The sequence below is a fragment of the Syngnathus leptorhynchus genome, chromosome 5 (genome assembly GCF_054491065.1).
Source record: "Syngnathus leptorhynchus isolate UIUO chromosome 5, UIUO_Slep, whole genome shotgun sequence".
In the NCBI taxonomy this organism is placed as follows: Eukaryota; Metazoa; Chordata; class Actinopteri; order Syngnathiformes; family Syngnathidae; genus Syngnathus; species Syngnathus leptorhynchus.
Window position 1 is genome coordinate 6,278,430 of NC_141199.1, and position 14,626 is coordinate 6,293,055.

Below are 14,626 nucleotides of genomic sequence, written 5' to 3' on the forward strand. Positions count from 1 at the left end.
GACATATGACGGCTATGTTTAGTCATAAACGTCAGATAACACAATCGAGACGCGTCGTCCTTTCTTTCTCTGCGGCGAATATGCGTAGTTTACGTCACAAGTGGTGGCGGTGGGAGTGTCATCTGTAATATGTCCATGAGAGTTAAATGATTTATTTTTTATATTGTTGACCTTTATTTTCCCTAGTGCTTGTTTATTTGGATTATAAAAGACGTGCTGAGTTGTTTCTATAGATAGATAAGTACTCCTGCAATTTAGAATGTTGCACAGCTCATAAAAATATAAACTCTTTGAAAACAAAATAAATGTACTAAGCATTTTGTCTACTTTTATATGCATGCATGAAAAAAGCAGAACATTTGGACATTTTACAACAATGATTAACATTCATTCATTCATTCATTCATTCATTCATTCATTCATTCATTCATTCATTCATTTGTTCATTCAAGACAGCAAGTGTGTGTGTGTGTGTGTGTGTGTGTGTGTGTGTGTGTGTGTGTGTGTGTGTGTGTGTGTGTGTGTGTGTGTGTGTGTGTGTGTATAAACAAACTAACTAACAAATACACATTCATGAATTAACACATTAATCTAATCTCAACATGTAATTTATATAGATGCATATAAATTTCTAACACTCAATTTTTTAATTTTGATTTTTAGAACTGGAGCCCTGTTCTCTGTGAATAAGTGTTGATGTGAATAAATGTGCAACTCGATGTTGACGTCAATACTATGACAGTGATCTGACTCCTAGGTAAATGGAACGTGACACCATTCCATGATGACGTGGGTTGTGCCGAGCTGTGAGGGCACGCTGCCTCCTATTTTCAACATGCCAGTTTGTTAGTTCTTCGCTCTGCTGCCTTTGGCTTTATAGTTTGCAGAATCTCTTACTGTTTGCTCGTTTATTTACTTGGATAATATCTCATGTGTCGCAACTAATCAGTTCCTGTGCCAGTCACACGAACGAAAGTAGAAGAGAGAGGTTTTTGTCATTGCACAATACATAAAACAAACGTCAACCATTTACAATGACGTCAAATGTGTACATTCCAAAAGCCAAACTTGAGTCAGGACCCACTTTTTCGCACCACCAGCTTCCTGAGGGATTTTATTAGAGGCGGTCATACAATTTGGTATTCCTTTGGGATGTCAAAAATGTACTAATTATTTAGAGCAATTAAATGCTTGTATTGCCATTTGCTTTTTTTTTATGTAAACATCTTGCAATCTGAAGTCCAAAGAAGACCTACCAAAGATCTTCATATAGTCAACGGCGATTTAAATGCAAAGGTTGTCAGCAATAACGCCAACTACGAGAAAACTATGGGTAGACACGGTTGCAGAACATTGAACAACAATGGCAAGAGACTAGCTTCATTCTGTCTATTCAACATTCAACTGACATGGCTTTCACCAAATGGGAGAGACCAGAACTAGATTGACCACCTAATGATCAATAGCAAATGGAGACGTTCATTGAGGGATGTCAAAGTGAGGCGGGGAGCAAATGTCTTCAGCGACCATCACCTTGTAACAGCAGACATCAAATTAAAGTTAAAATGATCAGGACCGGCGGCTCGGTGGAGCACTGGGTAGCACGTCCGCCTCACAGTTAGGAGGGTGCGGGTTCGATTCCACCGCCGGCTCTCCCTGTGTGGAGTTTGCGTGTTCTCCCCGAGCCCGCATGGGTTTTCTCCGGGCACTCCGGTTTCCTCCCACATCCCAAAAAACATGCTTGGTCGGCCAATTGAGCACTCCAAATTGCCCCTAGGTGTGAGTGCGAGTGCTGATGGTTGTTTGTCTCTGTGTGCCCTGCAATTGGCTGGCAACCAGTTCAGGGTGTCCCCCGCCTACTGCCAGCTGATGGCTGGGATAACCTCCAGCACACCCGCAACCCCTGTGAGGACAAGCGGTACAGAAAATAGATGGATGGACATCGTAGTTGCTTCACATTGAAGCCAAAGATATATAAATATATGGTATACTATCAAGCTGCATGTGAAGCAGGTAGGCAGGGGAAAAGATGAAAATAAAGAAGGCAGAATCAGGTAGTCGGGTTCACCGCAATGAACACTGGAATAGTACTGGAATGTTGGCCTATGGATATGGTGAAGTCACAGACTAAACAGACCAGCGAGTAGGTGGCAGGGGAGGATAAAAAGACACCAGTGATACATATCAGGGCAGGGCCATCAACGACAGCTGCAAGAGAAGCCTTGGAGAAAATTCAAGAATCAACACCCAATGAGGAAAAGAGCTTACTGGTGCCATGAGAAATTGACGAGAAATAGTAGAGAGTAGAAATTGCTGATCTGATGACAAACATGACATAAATGAAAAATGAAAACGTTACCACGACAGGTGTGTTTATAAAGGATTTTGTTTAGATTAGGATTTTGCTTCAGCAACCAGCAAAGCTGCTAGAGTTTGACACTTTAAACTATCAGCTAATTATTCGCCTCCTTCATTCCATTTGCTCTGGTGGTCATGATGGTGGTAACGCTGTCACAACATGCATCGACTTTCTTGTTGACCCCTATCGGACCATCTGAATTTGTCCATTTTGTGCCCTCTCCACTTGCAGGAAACGTTTTCTTCCCCAAATATTTAGACGTTCAAACCACAAAAGTCACAGTTGTTTGATATTGATAACCTCCTCATTCAGTGTTTTGGGGGAAAATCCTTGATGATCACTGATAATGTCTCTACAAGGGCGCACACGTTTCCCATACAAACACAAATGAACTGATTTACATATCATGCCAGTAGAAAAGGATAAGAAGTAAAAAGGTTCATGCTCGCTTCACTTTAATGTGCTGATAAAAGGAGCCATATTCAAATCTGCAAGATTCAAAACTGTTAATCTTCACAATGCGGATTTCAAACAAACAGCAAGCAATGGCGATGAAAAAAGGAAAAAGCAATGTTGAAAATGTACTGAATCAACAGACACTATGGCTTTCCAGACAAAACAGGTCTTTTTACAACACATCTGAAAGAATGGGGGTCAATTCTTGGTCAAGGTGGAAATTATTATTGCAGTGGTGCTGAATGAAGTCAGAGGGATTTTATTGTTTCAGATTCTTGGATTTCAGTCCAGCCCTTTGCCCTGTTTAGACTGACTTTTGTGTAAATAATTTCCCCTCAGCAAAACAAATAAATACCTGAGGAAAGGAGGCAGAGAAAAAGAGACTTCAAAAGTATTTTGGAAGACGTGGTAGCCACACTGAAGGGGAGTATGAGTCTTGGTATCAAAATGACTCAAAACGTTCATTAGTTAGAATGGGGGGTAGCAGGGAAGACTGTCATCACTGGAAAGGTTTTACTGAGCTGGAAAGACTTTTGAAGCTCAAAGATGAAACGGAGGCTAGCCTTTGAAATAGGTGCGAGAATTTTCATTTAGAATTTTAATGAGCCAAGTTGCTGATGGTATATGCGGCTGACTTGTGTGCGGGCAGTGTGGGATTGATTCTTGCTCAGTGGTAGTGTGCATGTGAATGAATGTTTGTCTCTATATGTGTCCTGTGACAATTTCAGGGTGTAATCTGCCTTTCGCCCGATATCAGTTGGGTGAGCTCCAGCGCCTCTGGCACCCCTGAACAGGATAGGCAGTGTTGTAAATGGATGGATGAATTTCACTGAGCAAACGGTGAAGAATACCCTGAGAAAAGCCACACTAGTAAGAGCAAAGCATGTAAACTCCACGTAGGAGGGCTTCAGATTTCAAGCCAGAACCTTTTGACAGTGAGGCAGACGAGCTTACCACTACAAGTTTTGTGCGTTATCTCGAGCAGAGTCTAGGATGAACCGAACCAAATGCCATTCATTCATTCATTCATTCATCCATCCATCCATCCATCCATCCATCCATCCATCCATCCATCCATCCATCCATCCGTCCGTCCGTCCGTCCGTCCGTCCGTCCGTCCGTCCGTCCGTCATCTGTCCGTCCATCCATCCATCCATCCATCCATCCATCCATCCATCCATTCATCCATCCATCTATCCATTCATTCATTCATTCGTCCGTTCGCTCGTTCGTTCATTCATTCACTCACAAAAATTCAGCTCTTTACTTATTTGCTTGTTTACTTGCTTATTTACTTGCTTACTTACTTACTTACTTACTTACTTACTTACTTACTTACTTACTTACTTACTTACTTACTTACTTACTTACTTACTTACTTACTTACTAAAGTTCTGCTGCTAAATACATTTCAAGTGAAGCTTCTGTCCACTGTATTGTCAATACTTACTGCTCTACTGGTTGGATTTTTGTAATAGATGGACCTTGAAGTACGTGAATGCAACAAACATTTTGTATTGTTAAAAGTTATTTGTGAATGTTAGTCAAATTGAAGGTTGGTTTATGTTGCCGTGTTTACTCTGAATCGTATCCCTTAACCTTCACATGTTGGGCAGCAGGTGTGCTTGGAGTCACCCACACGGCCCATGTACCCTGACTTAATGTGTTTGGCGTGTTGCTGCGTAATTAAATAGCTCTGATAAGGTCACTGCAACTATTATTGTTGTTCCCAGTAAGGATGGGGTGTGAGTGGCATTGTGAACACATTCTGATTCTGTGGATTTATTTCATCTTGGCAATATGTGCCCGTTGAGAAACCTCTACTCATTAAGGGAACTTTGTTGTTTGTCAGTTATCTACCTTCCAAATGATGACCACGAATTGGAAAGGGGTTAATTGATCATTTATTGAGCATCCAGTGAGTCTTAAATGATCAAAATATTCAATGGTGTCAAACTGGCTTTTGTACATTTAAACCAAATTATTTGGGCATCTGTCAGGCATCATAGCCCAAATGAGCAAGGATTTGGATCAATACAGGAGCAGAGCACAGATAGTGTGTGTGTGTGTGTGTGTGTACAAGTAATGCAAAAATCCAGCAAATTCCAAAGTGCGTGTGTGTGTATTTGTCAACAAGTTATGCAATAATCCAAGGCTATCCCAAAGGTTTCACATCCTTTTTTTGAATTCTATTTTATTTTTGATTTTCTGCCACTCCAAGCAGAATTAGTAGAATAGATTTAAATTGGTTCGTTTCCTTGCGTGGCATTGACACATTTTTCATAAAGCATCATTTGAGTTGAGATGAAGCTGTATAAATCTATATACTTCAAAACATATTGAGAGTACCTGTTGATGGCCACGTCCACAACAGCAAAAATCGTAACTTTATTCACGTATACCACAAAATTGGAGTAAATTAGGATTGAGTTTCTTGTCCAAGGGCACGTCAACATCGCTCATTCAAAACTGAGATTCAAACCAGCGACCATTCAGTTACTTGACCGGTTGTACCAAGTGAGCCAACTTCTTAAATTTTGCCCTTTTCCAAGTGACTCAAGAATGAATTAGCTCAAATTGTCCATCTATGGCATTTCCTACTTAAATTGATGAAAATGGCAGTAATGCTGTGTTGTAAGTACTTTGAATGGAAGCTGTGAAAGAACACTTTGCCTTTCATTTGGAGAACTGATTACATTTTTAGCAGTTCACTTTTGAGGGAGGGCAGACAATATACAAAAGAAAACCAAAAACGGACAACCTTAGTGTAGGACATAACACACAAGAGAATATACTGGTAGTGTCACAACAAAATATGATGTTGCCATTTTGGCATGAAGAATGCATGCACTTCAGTAGAGCATATCTGAATCCAATCCAAATGCTTCAATGTGCACGGGTTTAAAACGGTGAACTGATAACAACATGGAGCTTGTTAAAAAGCCATAAACAGTAAACACAATTTTGTTGAGGCGGGAATAGAAAAGAATGTGACGTATTCATCTGCAAATGAAACACATCTTTAGTATTTAAGCCACGGGGTTAAAGCTTTGTGTTAAACATTTTTTGAATTTTTTTTTTACTCGTGATGTCTTAAATTCAGCAGTCTTTTTCTTGGCTATTGGAGGCTGTTCTTTTGTTTCATTTCTGAAGAAGCTCTCCAAAGTTGTTTGCTTGTCATTCAGTTTTCGAGTGCTTCCATTTTTACAACCGTAGAAGAGAACCGCAAATATGCGAAGGTCACCTTTACAGACTTCCACGATCACCAAAATGGGATCACCTAAATGCGTTGTGGAATTTTACTGTCCTTGTGTGCTGTCCCACTGAACCAGTGTTGTCCTCGCAATGACCGGGTGTCACATTTCTCTATCACCCGTCATCTTATCATTGTTTATTTTATAACTTTCCAGAGTATTACTTCCCTATTACATCCCTACTACAATGAGTTAAATAGTTTAAAGGTGGAAAAGTTTCAGTCAGTTTAAAAAAATGTGAAATTTAGACAGAGAAACCCCCCAATTTTTATTTGGGATTTTTATTTTTAAATTTTGCACCCTCTTCCTGCCAAAAAAAGGAGGTAAAAAGAATGATATGAACACTTTAAACTTGAAAGGGGTTAAATTATTATTATTCACTACCTCACTATGTGATCGGCTGCATGTCACTGTCAGCCAGCTGCGTGTTCATTCGCCCTCGGAGGACACAACACACGATGCTAAATCAGGTCAAAACAATCCAACATATTGAATATCCCCGACCGATACCCTCCAAGCAGCCGAGATCAGTCCGAGCACGTTCTCTGCTAAGTTTATCTTTGAAGCCATTATGAAATTTAGGGCTAAAATCTGGCCAATACGTATCAATGGAACTTTATTTGCAGATTTTGAAATTATCATTCCCAGTTGACACTTTAACACCTATGTTTATATAAATGTACATATTTTTAATGTAATTTTTATGCGATTCACTCCAGTTCAGGCTTTTCCGAAGCTCGAGCTAATGACGCTCCAGTAAAAAAATAAAGGATAGAGGTCAAAACTTTATGGTCAAGCAAACAAACATACCCATTTTTATTACCAACACCAAATATAAAACATGGGTTAAAATATCACCAATTAATAACTATGCAAGGAACTCATCTCATGTTGCTTAGTCTTTCAAAATCTTTTGAAAATGAAAACAGACACACCGTTCCAGCTAGTCATTGATTAATGGCCTAGTTGTTTTGATGACGTAAATTAAAAGTTGCTGCCCTTTCCAGTCAAAGCCTGAGAATTAAATGTTTTTAAATTGTAGTGGAGCTGCCTGGTAATTAACTCATATGAATAAATAGTCACAACCCATTGAGCGAATAAAAAAGCAATCTCTCATCTCATAGTTATCATACAGTGTGGACAAGTGACTTACTCGTAATGGAGTGACCTGAGCTTCAATCTGTTCACCATTAAATACCGTATTTCACGTTGAGTATGATGAACTACTATAGCCTACGAGTTTTGCTCTTCAAAGCAAATTATTAAAATAAATTGACTCTCCCCTGGTTATTGGCCATGCACTTGTACATACGATAGATTTGTATGCAAAAATAATTGCTTTAGAGTGGACAATGGATCAAAAAATTTGAAAGGCTAGTGACTCAGCCAGAATGCTATCAAGTGTCAGAATGAACATCCAGGTGAAGACAGGAGTTGATGGCGGAACTCACATAAGTTGCTCCATCAACTCCTGAAGATTCAAAGCAAGTATACAGCAACAAAGTAATCGTTTTTATATGGATCCATGTACATATATTGATTCAGGGCAATTACAGAGCAGATAAAAAGCCACACACACCACAGGGAAACAGAAAGAAGATATGTTGATTTTACGATCAAAAACAGAAGGGAAACAAGTGACAGGGAAGAAAGTAATTGCTTAATGAAAACAATGGTTGAATCAGGAAACTAAATGAAGACAAGCAACCTAATAAAGTGGGAAATATAAGTAGAGGAGGCAGAAGCCAGAAGGGGGAGTCCATGGCAAGTAGACTGAGAATAGGATGTTCAAAATTGAACATTTTTACACTTTTTATTTTAGGAGAACATCTGACAGTTTTGTGAAAGATGCCGAGACATTTCATGATCAGAGACAAGAAATTGTACTTCAATTATAAAATCACTCATTTTGAATGAGTTAAGAAAATATATACTTGCCATATTTGTAAGGAACAATAATTTTTTTGTGGCCGGTTTTAACATCTTACATCTGTGGTCCTCACATATTCCTGCAGCAAAGTTAGGATTAACATTTAGCTTCCAGTAAATGTTAACACGCGTTAATGGTCAGCTGTACACATGATCCACTTTTATAATTTGAGTAGTTTTAAAACAATTACTTTTATACTATCACTTAGAGCTGCTTGACACACTGATCGCTTGTCAGAGTAACACGATCTCATATACTGTGAGACATCAGGCCTATGACAGAATAACGGTGACATAATAAAAGACCAAAGCACAGCAACTGATACAGCAAGGAATTATGACAGAATGAACACATTAAGGACATAGCATAAAGGATGAAGACATAAAGGACAAAGCATAAAGGATCAGCAACTGTATAGCAACCGCTACATCGATAAACGACCGGTCTCAACAGTATACCAGGTAACCACCCGGTGACAAAAAAAAAAAAAAAAAAAAAGAAATTCAACACTACACCCCAAGTCCAGTAACCTAGAAGTGACAAAGACAAAGAATTAAAGAAATAAAAAACTAATGCTGATTCAGCGGGCGGCGGAAAGGGTTGCACTGCATGGCGATACAGCTTGTGCCGCCTGAGCGAGGTCAGAGGGTAGCCGCAGGGCTTGTGTCGCTGGAGAGAGGGTTGGAGGCTTGTGCGTCCAGAGAAGGGTATTGGAGGCTTGGACAGCCGGAGCAGGGTTGGAGGGCGGCCGTGATGCACGCAACACCGGGGCATGGCCGGGCGAGGTCACCGAGCGTGCACTGTTGGCGAGGGTTGAGTGGTGGTCACAAGGCATGCGTCTCTGGAACAGAGTCTGGCAATAAAGCTTATTCTGATCTGATTCTGATTCTGAATGAAGTGGCTTGGGTACATGTTTGCAATGACACAATGATGGGAGGAAAAGACTGAACTTACACAAAGAGCGTGGGGGTGGTCAGCAGGCTGAGGGCGGTAGTGGAGGGTAGGATGGAGTTTGTGATGGTCTGAGTGACCCATCATGGAGGAGCAACAAGAGGGATTCCTGGTGAAAAGGCGAAGCAGTAGCTGGTAAGATGATCACTCTCTGATTGGAGGTGAAGGGATTGTTAGGAGAAGGTTGTGACATATCTGTCTCGATGGAATGAGTCGTAAGTCTGCTGGGTCCATGAGAGGTCAGAGCCTATAGACACGCACATATGGAGCAGGTTTTGGACCCAGAAGCAGACATGACACAAAAGTTGAAAAATAAGTCCAATCAACTATCAACAAAGAGCAGGGCCGGACGTTCCAACTGGAAGAAATCTCGACGGACTGACAACTTGAGCATATATACTGCAAGACATCAGGCCTAAATGACAGAATAAAGGTTGCCATAACAGGACAAAGAATATAAGGGGAAACGACAACCGCATAGCAACAGATATATTATGGAATTAGGCTTTTGACAGAATCAGAATGAACTTATAATAAAAGGATAGAGCGAAAAGGTCAGCAACTGTGGAGCAACCGCTACATCGAGATACGACCATTCCCAGCAAAAGCCCTGTGATTGTCAGTCTGTTCAGACAACGAGTACCCTGTCTCTCGGCTGAAGTCACCTGGAATCGCCTCCAGTAAGTATTCCGATTTGTCTCTCTGTGCCTTGATCAAATACACCAAAATCGGTTTTGACTACCTGTGCTCGGAAGAGGACTCGCTTTTCCAAAGTTTAGACTTCAAGCCATTTCTTTTTCAGGGCCCTCGCGACAGCCACAGTTGTTTTGATGTCAACGATGGTTGTTCTGACATCATTCAACACCACTCTCATACAAGAAAGAATGTGTGCCAAGGTATCATGTTAAAATGTATGATGTAAGTATATGTGCTTTTAAAATAGGCTGAGCCATCTCTTAGCACAGCAGCCTTTTTAGGGTGTAAACAATCTCATCACTTTTTGTCAGCAATATAAGGTGACAGTCTAATAATACCAAATAATTGAGAGGGGTTTACTTGAAATTATTGGTGATGTAGTTGTGGAGTACAACATAGTATTTGATCTTAAGTTACAGTGGTCTTATTTGACAAAAGCAAATGAGATGCCAAGCAACTGAACATTGGTATAATGAATCAGTCACTGTCATTTTGGTCTGTTTGACACTCGTGATTTCACGGTGTACAGAATGTTACAAAATAATGTATCACTCTTTATCTGTTAGTCACATTTCAATTAGCATCATGTACTTTTTACATTACATATACACCATATAGGAGCACCCATGCACCATTGAATTCATCACAACTCCAAGTAAACTGAGCAGACAGCAACCTCTGGTGGCAGTTTGGGAAAGAAACAAAGAGGAAAAGACAACGACCCATTTTGCAATCAATATAATACAATACAATTACAATAAAATTACAATACAATTATAATATGATTACAATACAATAACAAGACAATATATTTTTGGATTGTCCACACTGTTTGTACTATGTGTCTTCTCTGAATCCATTGCAGCCTGGTCATCCTGGAAGAGGGACCCTTCCATCTGTGGTCTCTTCTCAAGGTTTCTCATTTCCCCTAGTCGGAGTCTTGAGTTTTTCCTTGCCCTCATGGGAGTTTAAGATCAGGAGATGGCTGACAGTATTGTCATTTGTCATTTTCACATGTCCTGAGTGTTGTTAGTCACCTAAATGTTGAACAGAAACTGTGATGTAACAAGGTCAAATTCCTTGTTTGGCACGCTCAAACATGGTGAATAAAAATTATTGAATCTTGAATAACTTTATTTATATAGCATATTTCACAGCTGTGCAACAAAACACTTTATATATACATAATGGTACAACCACAAAGACAACAAAAACAGTCAATTAAAACAAGTTAATATCAGTACTTTCTCTATTTATAAAGTAGACACCAATAGAACAATAACAACAGTCAGTCTAATGTTGGGTCGAAAGCCAAAGAATAAAAAAAATAAAAATCATTGGCAATATGTGAGTCGTCACCTTATCGTGGTGGAGGGGTTTGCGTGCCCCTATGATCCTAGGAGCCATATTGTCGGAGTCTTCTTGCCCCTGGTAGGGTCACCCATGGCAGAAGGGTCCTAGGTGAGGGGCCAGACAAAGCACGGCTCAGAAGACCCCTTATGACGAGTAAAATATATGGACCTAGTTTTCCCTCGCCCGGACGCGGGTCACCGGGGCCCCACTCTGGAGCCAGGCCTAGAGGTGGGGCTCGAAGGCGAGCGCCTGGTGGCCGGGCCTTCGCCCATGGGGTCCGGTCAGGCATAGCCCGAAAAGAAAACGTGGGTCCCCCTTTTCATGGGCTCACCACCTGTAGGAGGGGCCAAAGTGGTCGGGTGCAAAGTGAGCTGGGCGGCGGCCAAAGGCATGGAATGTCACCTCTCTGGCTGGAAAGGAGCCCGAGCTGGTGTGTGAGGCAGAAAAGGTCCGACTAGACATAGTCGGACTTGCCTCCACACATAGTTTGGGCTCTGGTACAAGCCCTCTCGAGAGGGGCTGGACTCTCTTCCACTCTGGAGTTGCCCACGGTGAGAGGCGTCGAGCAGGTGTTGGCATACTTATTGCCCCCCGGCTGGGCGCCTGCAGATTGGGGTTCACCCCGGTGAGCGAGAGGGTAGGGGTGATTGGGAGGAACGCCCCCCCCCTCGATCTGAACCCGAGGGGTGTTCTATTATTGGACTTCTGTGCTCGACACGGATTTTCTATAATGAACACCATGTTCAAGCATAAGGGTGTCCATGTGTGCACTTGGCACCAGGACACCCTAGGCCGCGGTTCGTTGATCGACTTTGTAGTCGTGTCATCGGATTTGCGGCCGCATGTTTTGGACACTCGGGTGAAGAGAGGGGCAGAGCTGTCAACTGATCAGTCCCTGGTGGTGTGTTGGCTCCGATGGTGGGGGAAGATGCCGGTCCGACCTGGCAGACCCAAACGCTCTGTGAGGGTCTGCTGGGAACGTCTGGCAGAATCCCATGTCAGGAAGAGCTTCAACTCCCACCTCCAGCAGAGCTTTTCCCACGTCCCGGGGGAAGCGGGGGACATTGAGTCCGAGTGGACCATGTTCCGCGCCTCCATTGTTGAGGCAGCCGACCGGAGCTGTGGCCGTAAAGTTATTGGTGCTTGTCGTGGCGGCAATCCCTGAACCCGCTGGTGGACACCAGCGGTAAGGGATGCCGTCAAGCTGAAGAAGGAGTTCTATAGGGCCGTTTTGGCCTGCGGCACTCCGGAGGCAGCTGACAGGTACCGGATGGCTAAGCGGAACCCGGCTTCAGCGGTTGCTGAGGCAAAAACTCGGGCGTGGGAGGAGTTTGGCGAGGCCATGGAGAATGACTTCTGGACGGATTCGAGGAAATTCTGGTCCACCATCCGGCGTCTCAGGAGGGGGAAGCAGTGCACGGTCAACACTGTTTACAGTGGAGATGGTGTGCTGCTGACCTCGACTCGGGATGTCGTGAGTCGGTGGGGGGAATACTTCGAAGACCTCCTCAATTCCACCGACACGCCTTCCATTGTGGAAGCAGGGCCTGAAGACTCTGAGGCGGACTCTCCAATCTCGGAGGTCGAAATCACTGAGGTAGTTTAAAAACTCCTCGGTGGCAGGGCCCCGGGGGTGGATGAGATCTGCCCGGAGTTCTTAAAGGCTCTGGATGTTGTGGGGAAGTCATGGCTGACACGCCTTTACAGCATTGCGTGGACATCGGGGACGGTGCCTCTGGATTGGCAGACTGGGGTGGTTGTTCCCCTCTTTAAGAAGGGGGACCGGAGGGTGTGTTCCAATTACAGGGGAATCACACTCCTCAGCCTCCCTGGTAAGGTCTATTCAGGGGTGCTGGAGAGGAGGATCCGTCGGGATGTCGAGCCTCGGATTCAGGAGGAGCAGTGTGGCTTTCGTCCTGGCCGTAGAACAGTGGACCAGCTCTACACCCTCGGCAGGATCCTTGAGGGTGCATGGGAGTTCGCCCAACCAGTCCACGTGTTTTGTGGACTTGGAGAAGGCGTTCGACGGTGTCCCTCGGGAGGTTCTGTGGGGGGTGCTTCGGGAGCACGGCGTGCCGAGCCAACTGACATCCTCCAACAGAAGCTCATCCAGCTCGCGGTGCCTGCCTCCACCTGTCATTGGATCACCAGCTTCCTGACCAACAGGAGACAGCGTGTGAGGCTGGGGAGCATCACATCTGGTTCCAGGACCACCAGTACTGGCGCCCCTCAGGGGTGCGTCCTCTCCCCACTGGTCTTCTCTCTCTACACCAACGATTTCTCCTCAGGTGACTCTCCTGTGAAGCTCCTGAAGTAAGACGACACGACTCTCAATGGACTGATCCGGGACAGGAGGTGGAGCGGCTGGTCCACTGGTGCAGCCAAAATCACCTGGAGCTGAACCCGCTCAAGACCGTGGAGATGACAGTGGATTTCAGGCGAGATCCTTCACCACTTTCACCCCTCACTATCCGCAGTAATACCATACTCTCCTCAGACACCTTCAAGTTCCTGCGTACCACAATCTCACAGGACCTGAAATGGACCGGCCACATAGACTCTGTCCGGAAGAAGGCCCAGCAGAGGCTGTACTTCCTGAGACTGCTCAAGAAGTTCCACCTGCCGCGGGAGCTGCTGAAGACCTTCTACACTGCCATCATCCAGTCTGTCCTCTGAACCCCCATCACTGTCTGGTTTGGATCGGCCTCCAAACAAGACAAGCACAGACTGCAACGGACAATCAGGACTGCAGAAAAGATCATTGGATCCCATCTATCCGAGACTTGTTCCTGTCCAGGACCAGGAAACGTGCAAGCAAGATCTCTACAGACCCTTCTCACCCAGGTTACAGTCTGTTTGAACTACTCCCCTCCGGACGGCGTTATAGAGCTCTGTACGCCAAAACCAGCACACACAGAGACAGCTTCTTCCCCCAGGCTTATTGCTCTGATGAACTCACACCACTCTTAGAGTCTCAGAGTCATTGCTGTGCAATACCATCCTGCTCTCCACACCTTTTTGGATTGTCTACACTGTTTGTACTATGTGTCTTCTCTGCATCCATTGCAGTCTGGTCATCCTGGAAGAGGGACCCTCCCATCTGTGGTCTCTTCTCGAGGTTTCTCACTTCCCCTAGTCGGAGATTTGAGTTTTTCCTTGCCCTCATGGGAGTTTAAGATCAGGGGATGGCTGAGAATATTGTCATTTGTCATTTTCACGTCCTGAGTGTTGTTAGTCACCTAAATGTTGAACAGAGAGTGATGTAACGAAGTCAAATTCCTTGTTTGGCACGCTCACACGCACCAACATGGCGAATAAAAATTCTTGAATCTTGAATCTTAAGCGCGGCCCTACTGCTACAGTACGGGCCCGCTACGGGTGAATTACTTATTTGGAATAAATGTTTAAATAAATTAAATATTTAAACGGAATTAAATTATCCTTCAAATAATTCTGAAGCAATTTAAGGCGTCAGTTTTTCGAATTAAATTTAAGCGCGGACCTACTGCTACAGTTACCGGCCCGCTACGGGTGAATTACTTATTTGGAATAAATGTTTAAATGAATTAAATATCTAAACGGAATTAGATTATCCTTCAAATAATTCTGAAGCAATTTAAAGCGTCA

At 43.5% G+C, this 14,626-nt stretch overlaps 2 long non-coding RNA genes across 2 annotated transcripts; one reads left to right on the forward strand and one right to left on the reverse strand.

Annotated features, from left to right (window-relative positions):
- Positions 1–6,628: 6,628 nt before the first annotated feature.
- Positions 6,629–9,807, reverse strand: LOC147056545 (uncharacterized). The gene is made up of 3 exons (XR_015066147.1): positions 9,693–9,807; positions 8,954–9,197; positions 6,629–8,840 (listed from the first exon to the last, which is right to left on the reverse strand). It is a non-coding gene; the product is annotated as an uncharacterized LOC147056545 (long non-coding RNA).
- Positions 9,004–10,777, forward strand: LOC147056546 (uncharacterized). The gene is made up of 3 exons (XR_015066146.1): positions 9,004–9,630; positions 9,753–9,868; positions 10,512–10,777. It is a non-coding gene; the product is annotated as an uncharacterized LOC147056546 (long non-coding RNA).
- Positions 10,778–14,626: the final 3,849 nt, after the last annotated feature.